The sequence below is a fragment of the Amblyomma maculatum genome, chromosome 1 (assembly GCF_055883805.1).
Source record: "Amblyomma maculatum isolate TAMU_Amacu chromosome 1, ASM5588380v1, whole genome shotgun sequence".
NCBI lineage: Eukaryota > Metazoa > Arthropoda > Arachnida > Ixodida > Ixodidae > Amblyomma > Amblyomma maculatum.
The window spans coordinates 227,821,006-227,832,757 of NC_139344.1; the positions used below are offsets into that span (position 1 = coordinate 227,821,006).

An 11,752-nucleotide genomic window follows, 5' to 3' on the forward strand; every position below is an offset into this window, starting at 1 on the left:
TGCTCCGAATTTGGTTCGGCGGCGTTGAATTAACCCCTCTAATTTTACTTCAATGTAGATGCCGTCGACGTCACGAAACCCGGTGACATGGTCGAGTTGGAAGGAGCTTCACAGTTCCTTTCATATGGAAGGGTGAGATGGGAAACGAACACACAGGACCATTGCAGCCCCGTTTGAAGCCTCGCAGCTTTCGAAAAATCGTGAGCATGCATATCTCTGTCAGATGGCAGGCAGGGCAGTGTACACTGCTCTGATCACAATTCTGTGATGGTCGCATATTGCCCTTGCAACCGTTCATTTGAAGGAAGTGTCGATAGCTACAGGGCATCCCATGCAGTCAAAATCCGCTAAAAGGACATTGCCCCAGCGCAGTAAGCGATACAGAGGAGAGCATCTTCATACTTGGTTTACATAACCAATCATGTAGCGTGTGCAGTCGAAAAGTAACGCTCGCGCGTACGCATGAATCTCATTGATCGTCTCTGAATTTTCTTTTTTCTTGCAGTTGTCTTCTGCCCATAAATATACTTCGACAGGTCGAATCCTGCAATTGTCCCTGATAGCCAAACGTGTTATTTGAGAGCTGATGTCATCCTTCGCCGATTTGTTCCTTGGGGCAATCAGCATGCCAGCTCCACCTCTTGTTCGAGACTTATTCGGGTTGCCCTTCTTGTTCGGGCACACTACTTTCTGTCACGGAGGGATTGTTTGTGGCGGTCACAGAAGACTTAACTAGTATCCGATAATGTGCGCCTAATCGTTCTGCTTGTTTTTTTTTTTTTTTTTTTTTTTTTTTTTTTTTTCGCCGCGCCTGGAAGCCCTTCGCTCGCGCTGCGCGTCGATCACTACCCAATTTTTATTTTTGCTGCCTATGCGTAGCCCTAAAATCAGTCATCACTCACGTTGTCAACTGGAACAAGTAGAGGGAGCACCTAGCATGTGTTCCTGGCGATGCTATTGACAAAATGAATAAGGTGGTATCAACTACAGCGGGCAAGTTACCTTATCATCTTCCCGCCCCGGATTTAAAATTCCGGCACCTTAGCGCGGAGAAGGGCAAAGCGACAACTCATTCGGAAGAAGGATGACAGAGTGTTGAAGACGGCCTTCAACAGGCTGGCGTACGAACAAGGCCTGCCGGTCGTAATGAGCCTCGTTCTGTTCTAGTTTAACTGAATTGATGACAAATTATGGCGAATCAGTAGCAGTCTTGCTGGGGAACCTTACCCACGGACGCCTTTTGAACAAGCAGAAGCCTTTCGCTTGCTTTGCAGAGGATTTTCCAAATGCGTTGGCACGTACGAACTCTGGAATTGACTTTTGTTTTCCACTTGCTTCATCCAGGTCTCTCGTGGACGCTCGTGCTCAGGGAGCTTCAGACAGCACACGCGGCCTGCGGCTCCGGTGTGCACCCGATCCCAACTGTATCATCATCCTAATGCTGTAGAACCTGCCTCTAGAACACATGAAGGGGCTCTTCAACTACCTCAATTTGAAGGACTGGAGCAAGAATTCTCAACCTGAATAAAAAAAAAAAAAAGATATCCACAGAACTTTACGGTTGCAGAGCTAGACCAGCTCTTTGGAAAAGGTCTCAAATGCGTAACACCCTTCCATGTCCGGTTACACAACGAATCTTACTTGTTCGATAATATCCTCTGTAAAATTTCGCAACTGTTGCATGCCTGTAATGAACAGGACAGCAATTGATAACTGTGCAAGATACATAAAAATTTTCTGGCTTTGCGCACGTGAATATTTTAACAAAAGTACATCTTCCCCTCTTTGAGCGTCATAGCCATATTGCGCTCTATCTCTCCGATGTCTTTTCTGCGCCCACAGCCACAACACATATTCAGAGCGCCACTGCAACTTCTCGTAACATTGCGGTACAGCAGACTAAATCATTCATTTCGTGTTTGGACTCTAAAGTGAGAGTACCATATCATTGCAGCAGAAAGCCGCATATTATACAAATTCGTTGCTTTACACATTCGTCAGCGTGACCGCAGTTTCATTTTTATTTGTAATGTCTATCACGATATACGCACCCAAAGTGGATCAGGGGCCGGAAAATTGCAATGCATGACCATTACGCTCGAAGCGGAAGAATCACTGACGCTCTTGCTATTACAGCTCTTGCCAAGATCGCGAGGCCGAGCCATGGTCGCGGCGTCCGCATTTTGGTAGATGCAATGCCAGTTGTCGGTCGCGGGCTGTCTTATAGACGATGACAATTAATCGCAAACCATCAAATTTAATTAACGCTAACTGGCTTACATAACAAAGGGTTACATCGTAACGATTCGCGGAGCAGCGTTTCGGAATCTCGTGTGCTTCTCCATTCAGGCATTTGATCCACCTCTCGCCGACGCCGGGCGCGGAACCTAAAGTCCGTCTCGTGATCTCTTCCTTCTTCTCGTCTTCTTTATTTCCCATCAGCTCGGGAATTTCCTCCTAACTGGCCAGAACTAGCCGTGCGGAGCTGATAGGGTTGCATGCGCCGGCACAGTGTATAATACTGAGCCCACACCGCAGAAATTACTTCCGAACAGTACTCCAGGGCGGTGAAATTACAGACGATGATATATGAAAGACGACACTTCTTGATGAGATAGCAAAGAGATTAACCGAAGTTTATACACGAAACTTTACAATATATACAGCAAAGTTGGGTAAAACATGTATCTGGCTAGCTCTGATGACGACGCGTTAAGCCATAACACAGAACACTCGACTGGGTCCTTGGGCTCAGTTTTAATGCCTCGAGGCCCAGCCCACACTTGAATCGTAGCCAATTAATTGCAACAAGCTTCGGCATGACTGGTTACTTGATGTCTAACACACCTCTTCTGACCGCCGCCCTTTCGACTTTACTAGTACTAATAAGTCTCTCCTGATACATCTGTGCAAGCAAAATGAGTATGAAAAAAAAGTAAAAACATGCAAAGGACAGTGACTCGAGCGACTATACTTGTCATGCCAAATTACGGGCTCTGCCACACAACTTCAACCCTCTCTTATAGAGAGAGGTAGGAACGAAAAACAAACGAACACAAGAACACGTTTCCTTTCGTCCCGTGTCGACTACGCGCGTCGCGTACCTGGTCACTTCAACGCCACGGCTGTCAATGCTAATGTGGCGTTGTCGTTTCGACGCATCCATCCTCCCCATAGTTCTTGGCTACATGCACTGCGATAAGTGGCTGTCGTCTTTGAACGTCGGTTCTTCCAAAATCTGCACCTTCGTCCTTGAGAGCTCGTTATTATTGCTGAAATGACACCCCACGGAACGTCCCAAGCAGGTGCGCCTCCCTTTTGTCATACCATAGGCTATGGCCATACACGGGCTTCGTCGTTGCAACCTCGACTCACCAGCCATTGTATACCGTTACGCCTGGCATTCGAACGGCCTTCGTAGATGCCATTCACTGAGCACCCCGCGAGTACCTCGGTATCGACAAGCCCATTTGTACTATGCACACTTGACAGTGTCCATTACGTTGCCGCGTACCTACGCCGACTCTCACATGAAAGTCATCTTAACCCGCGCACAGCGCGTACAGAGCTCGATGGTATAACCTAGCTTGTCTTGCCAGATGGTAAGAAGGATGCACTAGCATGCAGTCAGATCCGCGTGGCCCGCCCGCACCGAGGGGTGACGGCTCCTGAACACAACTTCCGCCCCTCGGAACCAATAAGACAACAGCGCCACCGCTTTGTAAACTGATGCGCTCGCAATGTTGATCTCGCGCGCCACTGGCGGCGCGTTCTCTTTTTCGTATTTATTTTTGTATTCCCCACTAAGGCGTCACAGTTGAGTGCTTTGCGTCAAGTGAGTAGGGAGCGTCAGCAGTCTCCTTCGTATCGCAGAAAAGTGCAATAGGCAGGTGAGTTTCTCTTATTTACTCTGAGGTTGATTGGTGGCACATGTGCATTTATGCTCCTGCAGGGTTAGTCCATAAGCCACACTTGTGATTTGGAGCAGGAACGACGGTTTAAAGAATGAAGTCTGCACGTGTTATTTCGAAGCTACTACGCACATTGAGTTCTGCCGATAACGCTTGCTGTTGTGCCAGGATCCTCCTCTCGATTACTAAATGCATTCCCAGAATCTCATAGTCAGCTTTGGCTGCGGTGCTGTTAGGATTGCTGTTCAATCTTCTAAATTAATTCATCGCCGGCGCCGTTCCCAGCCGTTGCGTTCCGGGCACTTTTGTCCGTGTGATCGCTTATACGCTCGCTCGCCACGGATCTTCCGGGATCCGCAACAAGGTCTTGAACGAATTTGACCGTACGCTTCAGTGTTCTGTGGTTGTGGATTGCAAGCTGACTCTGCAGGGCGGACTTCAGTACTGGTTTTCCAGCTACGTTAAGCACGATCTGAGCATGCCCCTACCCTAGAGGGTGCCGATCGACAAGCACCGAGATATCGTTCTTGTTGTGAAGTATGTATACTAGCTGTTAACACCCTTTATATTTGTCTTGAGTAAAAGGTTCCTGATAACGAAAAAGCGAGCGAAAGGGACTTGGTAGGATACTTGTCTTTACTTCTAGGTAATGTAATTGTGCGTAAGTTTGGTTCTAATAGTATCTAGTTTAGCTTCTGCTTCTAGTTCATTCCCGTTGTCGCAAATGCGATGCGAAGCGCAGGTCTGTTTCATAGCCGCAACGTAAATGTGATTTGTTCGCGCACAAGGATATGGAAACAGATATCTGGGATGATGAAAATCTTATAAGGCATGTATAAATTTGGTATATTGTTTGTCCTGAGGCTGTTAGCACTGTCGTCCCGCCGTGGTGGTGCAGTGGTTAGGGCGCTCGACTGCGGCACCCAAAGATGCGGGATCGAATCTTGAGCGCGGCGGCAGCTTTTCGATGGCAGCAGTAAAATCAGGTTCGTTGTATTATTTCTTTTTGACTTCTGCACCTCTTCAAGGTGCTTGTCAATTGGGCAGGCGACGTGTAGATTACACACAAGGAAGAAGACGAACTGGAAGTAACAGACCAAAATAACTTTCTAAACAATAACAATGCAAAGTACAGCAGCTCTTTACAAAAGGGAGAGGCGACCATACTGCATGACAGGTTGACTCACGCTAAGCTCAGCTCCACGAGCTGTCACACTGATGCCTGTGCTCATAGGTCTCTTTCCACGAAATCGTTTAAACCGGGGCCTCCCAGCTACCGCTACCGTTGCTTCGTCTTTCATTCCTCGATGTTCGCCGAGAACCGGTGATCGCCGCCGCGCGGCGCGTTCTCAAATTTCCGCGACTGAACCTTCCGGAATGAGGAAGTGTTGGGAGGGAGAACGAACACCGCGCAGCTCTTGCTCCTCCGGCCCTCTAGAGAAAACTAGAAATCGCAGCTCCCGCCGTGGCCCATCGAGAGACGGCTTGGTGTCCTTGTCAGCGTGGGTGAGTTTCTTTATAACCTCCTTGGTGCGGACACGCAGTGCGGCGGCCGAGGTTGCGGAATCTCCCGGGCTTTGTTGTGGATACCTCTGGATAGTTTCACTTCCGCCGTTTTCTCCGGCGGACATCTAAAAGGTTGAAAAAGGACCACCGCGGCCACACAGAGGTGAAAGGCAAGGCGCCCGCGTGCTGTGCGATATCAGTGCACGTTAAAGAACCCCAGGTGGTCGAAATTTCCGGAGTCCTTCACTATGGCCTGTTTCACAGCCCGAGTCGCTTGGGGTGTTAAAACCCATAAGCCTAACCAATCTTAGCACGGTCGCCGCACAGTGAGCAAGTGCGATCAGCCTCAGTTGCGTCCTTTGTGAGTGTGTTATGTCAAGTGGTAATAACAATGCCATAGGCCACAAACAGACAGGTCTAGCACTGGCATGAACTCTTTTTTGAGCTGAAGTTGCGCCCGCAAAAGAACTACGCAACACGGCGGCGGCGATAGCAGCAAACGTGTCCGTTGGTCATCGAACAGAGATTGTCCGTTTCTCTCGTCAGCGCTCAATTTAAAGGTGGCGAAGAGACATCTAGATAAAAACGCGAACGGTGGCTAGCATATCCTGGAACATTGTAGAAACACGCGCGTGGCTCTGGGCTCTTTCGAGATACATCTTGACGCATCTTTCATGACGAAAGAGATGATAAAGCCGCGTCTCGCGACAACGGGCATGAACAAAGACTACGTAGTCGATCCGTGGGCTACAATCACAGTGATAGGGCCGGATACCGACGGCTGTTAAAAACAACAACAAATAGAGAGAAAGCTTCGCGGCGTTACCCTCCCCTTAAAGGCACCGCCTCGATGCTTCGAAAATAAAGGTAAACAGAAATTAAAACGACTAGGGCTTTTAGCGCGCGCCATAACGCTTCAGGCGCGCAACTAAACTGTCTCCGGGTGCGACCGGCGGTGCTTTGTGTGTGCGTACGTGCGTGCGCGCGTGTGTATGTGTGTGATTGATCTTAGCGGCGGTATTTAAGAGGGAATATGCGCGGCAGCATGTCGGACGACTCGAGAAGCTGTCGCGATCGGGAGAAGCGTCCAGCGGATAATGAACTTCGCGTAGGTATGTCGATCTTTAAATAGGTTGACTTTAAAATGACTTAACATATCATGTCACATTTTTTTCTTCAAACACTGCCTAACATTTAACACCGTCGTTTTTATTTATTGGTGCTGTATGTTCTGATCTCTTATTTGCACGTGGGTTTAGCGCAGAACTGTGATTCAAGTGCACTTAGAGCCTAATACGAATTGCAACACGTAAAAACAGGAAAATTTTTTTGGTAAGTTTCCCTTGCATGTGTTTTTATGGATCGTGTTCCCGACTGTCACCCACCATCCCCCTTACCTTTCGCGATGTTTTCAAGATGCCCGACTTACTGTAATGAGATTTCGTGCTTTAACAATCTATTCTAGAAGGTCCATGGTCGCTCCGCACCGCAAGACATCATAGCTAGGTGCACTGTGAAATCTGAAAACTACTTTAAAATCTTTTGGTTCCGTATATTTCTATGAGTGCTAAGCCTTCTTTCACCACCAGTCGGCCCGGGATGGTGACATCAGCGCCACTGCATCTCGCTTACGTCCAGATCTGTGTTGGCTTATATGCTCGTCCACTTCCAGCTTAACACGGCTTGGAGTTGCCTGCGCTCCGCGAGGCGCCCCTCGCGGACGCCTGCGCAACTACTGTGCATGCGTAATGATCGTCGTAGACGGGCACTCCGATCTCGGACGTTTTCGTCCGAGGAAATCGCACGGCGTTGTAGCAGATGGCAAAGTCGGGAGCACCCATCCACGGCTCGCATCACGCCTGCGCAATGGTTCCTCAGGCGTTCCGCGGAGCGCTAGCGGCCTGGAGCCGTGTGCAAGTTTAAAGTGGCCGACCGTTAGCCGGTATGTTATGCATTCGTATACTTGTGGAAGTGTCTGTGAAGACGGCAGCGCTTGCCGTATTTAGCGCTGTGTTGAAATTCATTCCGCGTTCATGGTGGCGAGAGATAAAGAGTTGTTTACAAAAACGCACGAAGAACAAAAAAGCGAATTAAGAGGTTCTTGCATCAGGTAATGCACCTTAATTATTACATGCTTTTAACCTCATGCTCGCATACATATGGGCCACGTGTCATTGCTATAACTTTTCCTGCTTTTATATCTTGCACTGGATTACAGGTGATAAATTCTGGCTCTTAAGATGTGGCCGTTGTTGTAACTGGCTTTTATGCAGTAATCCCCCCCCCCCCCCCTTTTTTTTTTTCTTTCAGTTCGTCATTGTTCGCGTGTTGGTGCGGAAAAGTGCTGGCGTGGTGGTCGAAGAAAAAAACGAAAAGGCTCATGTTCTTCCCTTATGGCCGCGTCGGAGTGCGACGCCTCGTCTCTGTAACCCCGTGAACATCGACTGATAAAGGACTCACAAGAGCCCAAGAAGAAGGCTGTCCTTTTTTATACCTCCCTGGCGCTCTCAAGTAAGGTCAGGTATCTCGTCGAAGCCAGCGGAAGCAACGGCCGCAAGTTTGGAGTCGAGTCATTCAACGGTGTTTTTCCATGGCCCCACAGACGCTCCGGCGAAGCCACAACCCTCCTGGCGAAACACGTCATTTTTCAAGTGAAGCCTTCGAACAGCGTCCCTGTAAGTCATCCGAGGCCACGAGGATGCCTCCGCGCAAATCTCGTGACTTCCTCTGCCCAATGGCATCCAAGAAGATCCCGTTAGTGAGCTTGCGCGGCCGACAAGGAATGCGCACTAGGAAGACAAAGCGATTCAACCGGGCCCGAAAGTTCCAGTTGTTTTTGCCGTTGGACAGACCAACGGCCAGTGATATGCTGGCTGATGTAGGTGCCTCGCAGAGGAAGTTCGCTAAAAAGAGGGAAGACGAATCGGTGCGTCCAGAATGGATACCACGACCGCTTTCGCCAATAATGGAAGAGTGCGCTGAAGAGGAAGTTAATGCCGGCGCAGCCAAAGACACTGTGCTGGACGTGAAAGACTCACAGCTGACGAGAAAAGAGGGGTTGAATCAGCTGTCCAACAACAATGAAGTCGACATATTGGCAGCCCTTCAACAGCTCCAGCTAAAGGAAATAGCCTAGGGTAGGAGTGAAACACGAAGGTCCCTTGCAGCACTGGTGAGAAATGATGCTTAAGGGCTAGTCTGTCCCGACGACAGCCTAGAGGATCATCCACGAAACAAGTTGCGGATTAAGGAGGGCATTGAAGGAGCCGCCTAGGGCAGTCAAGAGCACGTCGTCCGTAAAAGAGGTCCTGGTCTGGTCAAATGCCATTAGTGCAACCAGATCGGTACTGCAGCTGAAGGTGGCACTCTGTTTTCGTGCAATTTATTTGTGGCATGTGCTTTCGTGAACTTGTCGCATGTGTTTTCGTAACCTTTATTTGTCGCATAAACATTTAAGAAGCAGCGTTCCTTTCAGGAAGTCGGGGCTACTGTTGTTTAAAATGTTGTAAGCTCGAATAAACCTTATAACTTGCTGTAGCGGCGTTCATATGGCGCGGTGAGTAGGATTTTTGCGTTTTCTTTTTCATCTGTTTCTCTAAGGGGTCCTTGTAGAGAATACCACGACCAATTCAAGGGAACGGATCAACTTCACGGCAACCTTACGCAAGGTGAGGTGAGTACGCTGGTAGACTGGGTGCTCCCGGGTCGTGTGTATTGGTATTCTGTGTTTTGTGTTAGTTGTGCTAGTTCTGTATTTAAGTAAAATTATTTGTTGGGCTAGTTGGTCGTCTAGATTTAAGCTCACAGCGCAAAGGCACGCAGCCAAAGCAAAGAAGGAAGACAAGGGACGAACACGCTGACTCACAACTGTTTATTTAGCGACACACACAAGACTTATATACATCGGTACGCACGGTATGCGCCAGTGTGCGTCGCTGAATAAATAGTTGCGAGTCAGCGCTGTGTTCGTCCCTTGTCTTCTTTTCTTTGGCCGCGTTTTCTTTTTTGCGCTGTGAACTATGTGCTTAAATATAGTTTTGTATCCCAGTCGAAAAAAACTACAGAACTGTGTCAAAAATACGACAAAATATCCTGTAGTTCTGTTGTAACCATCAGATTTTTCTGTAGTTCTATAGTACCTTTCTGTAGTTCTGTAGATTTTCTGTAGTATATTTCTGTTGTCTGTAGTTCTGTAGCACTTTTCTGTTGTAAGTACAGGAATTTCTGATGTTACGACAGAATGTTCTGTTGTCACAACAGGTTTCCCGTCAAAAACCGCACAGAAATTCTGTCGTAACATCAGAAAATTTTCTCTAGTATTTTCCGACTGGGATGCTAGTGTTTGTGTCGCGTAGGGTGTATTAAACGTGCGTCTGTGCAGGTGCACCTGTCACCGTAGTCCGTTCTTTCGGCCCGAGCCTTCTCTGGGGATCAGTGGCACTCCTATCATTTGCCGCTCATTGTTTACCTCTTATAGGCGTTCGTTGCCGTAATTTTGTTTACAGGAAAGGAAAGGCGCAGTATCTTCCACACTTTCTCCGGCAAATTTGAATTTGGACGGTGAACCATATCGCCCCTGTCGCGTGGCGTTCCATTGCGCGCGTCAAGTGTGGGATTGCAGATGATAGGAACGCTGAACAAGAACTAATCTCGCGGAATATGACAAATCTCGCGCACAACTCCCGCGCACGGGATTTCGTTCCATGAGCCTAGAAAGGATTTCGCCTTAAAAGAGCCAACCTTGGTGAACTGGATATGTCTTTATGGCCGCACGCAGTATTTAGGCTAGCATACAATTCAGATGGATCCGCTGTCTCCCCAGTCTCTTCTGGAGTGCCACAAGGATCCGCTTGGGGCCCTAGCTTACTTTTCTTTACATTGTTATATTAGGCGGTGCATGCATTGATATGCGCATAAGGAAAGAAGAAGACTCGTGAGTTTTAGAGAAGACCACGTTCGAGCAGAGTCGGCTGGTACCTGCAGAAAACGTCTGTTGTTTGAAAGCCTTGTCGTCCGTGTCCGCTCTCTGCTCCAGGCTGAACTACCCCGTAACACCTTGGTGGAGGTGCGAGCCTAAATACTGTGAGCGGCCAAAAGACATATCCAGTTCATCAAGGTTGGATCTTTTAAGGCGAAAGCCTCTCTAGGCTCATGGAACGAAATCCCGTGCGCGGGAGTTGTGCGCGGGATTTGTCATATTCCGCGAGATTAGTTCTTGGCTAGCGTTCCTACCATCTGCAATCCCACACTTGACGCGCGGGACAGGTATAGGCGTGAGAAAAACTGTACCAAAACGTTCTTGGATTTGGCGTATCAGTTGAAAGCCGCTATAACTGAATGGTTAGACAGTCAGGAAGTCTCGGAGCAAATTGTACTTGCACCACAGAATGAGACACAGCTCGTGGAAGCGGCCGAGAAACGCGACCGCAGCAGCGAGTCGATCGAGCCTCGAAGAAAAGTGTCTCGGGTTACCTTGGCCGAGCCACTGGCAGCTGAGAGGGTTGGAGCCGACTCCATCGGCGAGAAATCCGCAGTGACACCGTCCTGCACGCTGCCCCACGTAGCTGTAAGCAATCCACGAAACGAGAGTGGGGACCCTGCAGTAAATGAACCGCCTGACAACTCAGAAGCAGAAGTTGTCAATCGTGGCGGAGATGTAGTCAGGCTAGTAGACGACAAATTGGCAATTTCCGAAGTCAGCGTCGCCATAGATCATGACAAACAGAAAAACGAATGGCCGTTCGTGGAAACTGCGCAGCCCACGAGTGTTGAACAGCGAAGGCAGACCCATGACGCGGACGCTGTCAAGAACCAAACCTGTGAAATCGACAGCGAGCGACTAGACAGGAGCCATGAATTTTCGTGTCCTGACGCGCTAAATGGTATTGGCGAAAACGATAACCCCAGTGCGAACATTGACCTCACGCGATCCGAAGCGCCCGGCTGTCGGACGACCTTGATCGTGCGCCGGTTAGCGCTGAGCGATGCGGCACATCGGCGGATCAGGGTAACCTGAGTGGCGAGCCTGCAGAGGATATGCCTAGCTCGGGGGCTGGCGCGAGCGAGCCTTGTTCAGACGCGACTGGCAGTGAGTCATGCGCTGCTGGCCGCGATGCAGACGCGGCGCCGCACTCAGACGATGCCGGTGCCATGCCCGCTCCGGTTACCGACAGCTTGAAAGAGCTGGCACCAAAAGAAAGAAAGAAATCATTCCAGTACAGCCGCCGAAAAGAGCCGAAAGGCAGGTGCATGAAAGAATGCTGTCATCGAAAGGTGAGAAAACGCAAACGATCGCAAAAAAGGAAAAGAAGCGGCGATCCCAGCGGCACAAATGC

The 11,752-nt window shown here is 49.1% G+C and overlaps 1 long non-coding RNA gene across 1 annotated transcript in view; it reads left to right on the forward strand.

The window, feature by feature from the left end:
• The window catches only part of LOC146205836 (uncharacterized), a 30,191-nt gene extending 28,680 nt beyond the window's left edge, over positions 1–1,511 (forward strand). The window contains exon 3 of the long non-coding RNA XR_014703225.1: positions 1,345–1,511. This is a non-coding gene — a long non-coding RNA (uncharacterized LOC146205836). The remainder of the gene's footprint in view (positions 1–1,344) is intronic.
• The last annotated feature ends 10,241 nt before the right edge of the window (positions 1,512–11,752 follow it).